This window comes from Entelurus aequoreus, linkage group LG01 (assembly GCF_033978785.1).
Source record: "Entelurus aequoreus isolate RoL-2023_Sb linkage group LG01, RoL_Eaeq_v1.1, whole genome shotgun sequence".
Classification (NCBI taxonomy): Eukaryota; Metazoa; Chordata; class Actinopteri; order Syngnathiformes; family Syngnathidae; genus Entelurus; species Entelurus aequoreus.
In genome coordinates, this window is record NC_084731.1 from 41,559,517 (window position 1) to 41,561,923 (window position 2,407).

Consider the following 2,407-nt stretch of genomic DNA (forward strand, 5'->3'; position numbering starts at 1 on the left):
TAAAACATACTGTATGAACAAGCAAAACAAGCATACCTGACTCAGTCTGTCCAAGAGCAGCCTCATCTTGATCCCCACAGCACCTCGGTATAGCTCGGTTGGTAGAGTGGCCGTGCCAGCAACTTGAGGGTTGCAGGTTCGATCCCCGCTTCCGCCATCCTAGTCACTGCTGTTGTGTCCATGGGCAAGACACTTTACCCACCTGCTCCCAGTGCCACCCACACTGGTTTAAATGTAACTTAGATATTGGGTTTCACTATGTAAAGCGCTTTGAGTCACTAGAGAAAAGCGCTATATAAATATAATTCACTTCACTTCACTTCCCTTGGCTTTCATCAGGGTAATACGTTTTGGTGTGTGTTCGTCCAGTTTGTGCATGAAGGTTCGCTCCAGGGGAATGGTAGTTATTCTCCTGAATTCCTCCTTGATCTGAATGGACAAAATATTCACAAGTTCATCAGTATTATTTTTATATAGATGTACATGTTTGAAAAGAAAATTCATTCATTAATTATTGTTACAGCTCAATAAAGCAAATTGTTAGGTTATCGGCAATCACAGAAAAAACAGTGCCCTTTATTATTTTTCCTAAACAGGGCACAAAAAGACCATCTTCTTCAAGTCTTTTCAAATCACTTAACAATGGATCTAGCACTTGGGGATAACCAAATTTCTTAATGTCGTCTGCCTTGCACAAAACAGATAAGTAAATAGATGATAATGTAGACCTCAATACAGACGGAATATCAGCAAACACCCAAAACACCTGTTACCTTGTGCTTCTTACGAGATGTTCCTAATTGATTGCATATTTCAAAGTCATCACAGTAAAGTAGGAGTGAAAGCCTTAACTCTTCTCCACAAAGAAATGTGTTTTCCTTGAAGTGGGTACCATCATGAAAACTAGTGTACTGACATGAAGAACTACAATGTCTTACACTTTTGAAAACCTTCTCCTGGATGTCACTATTTTTCAGAACTTGTGACAAGGATTGCAAAATAGGTATATACTGAAAGGTCTTTCCTTCTTTCGCATCTAGTATATACTCAACAGGTTCAACAATAGAGAAATGTTCTTTTAAATAACTATTTCTCTTGTATGCCGTGCCAAGAGGGCCTTCTCCACTAAAGGCTACACTAAGAGGATTTAACTGGCAAAGGCTTTTTACGAAATCTGTGATCACCACTTCTTCAACAGTGCAGTTATGGTTTTGTAATGTACTATGGACAACATTTTTAATAACAGGTGCAGATGCTGAACAAGTAATAAATTAAAGCTCCTTTACAATCTCATCTATACATCTTCTAGGCACATTGAATATACAGTCTAGTTTAAGCAATAAGGAACCAAGCTCATCAACAATAGCCTGGACTAAATCTTCACCCTCTTGGACAAATGTTTCATCAGAAGTAACTTCACTTTCAATCAAACTACTACCCTCTGTTACCTCACTTGCCTGACTTGAATGTGTCTGGAATACAGTATTTTTTAAATCTTCAATGCAGTGAGGATTGTGATTCCTACTTTTATGTGAAGCATAAGTTGAATATATATTCATACTGTAGTCACAATCTTTAAAAACACAATTAACAGTTTTGTGCTTTTTCAGATGAGTAAAAATATTGTTTCTCTGTGTTAAAACTACATGAATTACATACAAGACACGAAAATGAAACTATCTGCCCTAACTGTTGAGTCTGTGTATGATTTCTAGACAAATGTGCATCAAGTGCCCCCCAACTTTTAAATACACAAAGACAATCTGAGTACAAGCAGGGTAGTGATCGGCCTTGACTAGTGTGTGGATGCTTCAATCTATAATGTTTTATAAGCTCTAAACGTTTTGATGACCTAAAATTGCATCGTTTGCACGACCATCTCATACCACAAGAGGCCTACTCTTTCTCCCTGATGAATTTCTCCTCGACCTCCTCTCCCTAGCCCTCAACTCCAACTGTCCACAAAGTTCACTGGCTCCTCCAAAGGGCAGCCTGAAAATGAAGAGACACAATTTGTGGTATTAAAACAATGGTCTAAAATAGTCAGCCACAATTTTAATATTACATTATGATGGATGAATAAGGGAAAATAACAAAGCAAATATAATGCATACGTTATTTTACTTGCCTGAATTATGAGAATAATGTTGTGTTCTGATTTGCTTCCTGTTGATGGAAAAATATTGTAATAAGAAATAAACTACATCATAAACATTAATGAACATTTTGTTTTGTCTAGCTAAATAAACCAATTAACACATGACAGATTTATTTGCGAGTGGAAGTTGTAATGAACAATCCATTCTTTTATTGAATTACAAAAACATGTTGCTGTGGGCTTCACACTGATAACTAGCTTCTTGTCAATAAAAAAGAAAAGAAAGAAAACTGCCAGCGAAGTCTCTTT

The 2,407-nt window shown here is 36.9% G+C and overlaps 1 long non-coding RNA gene across 1 annotated transcript in view; it reads right to left on the minus strand.

The window, feature by feature from the left end:
• LOC133665005 (uncharacterized) overlaps window positions 1-1,986 on the minus strand; it is a 3,239-nt gene extending 1,253 nt beyond the window's left edge. The window contains exon 1 of the long non-coding RNA XR_009828676.1: window positions 1,887-1,986. This is a non-coding gene — a long non-coding RNA (uncharacterized LOC133665005). The remainder of the gene's footprint in view (window positions 1-1,886) is intronic.
• Window positions 1,987-2,407: the final 421 nt, after the last annotated feature.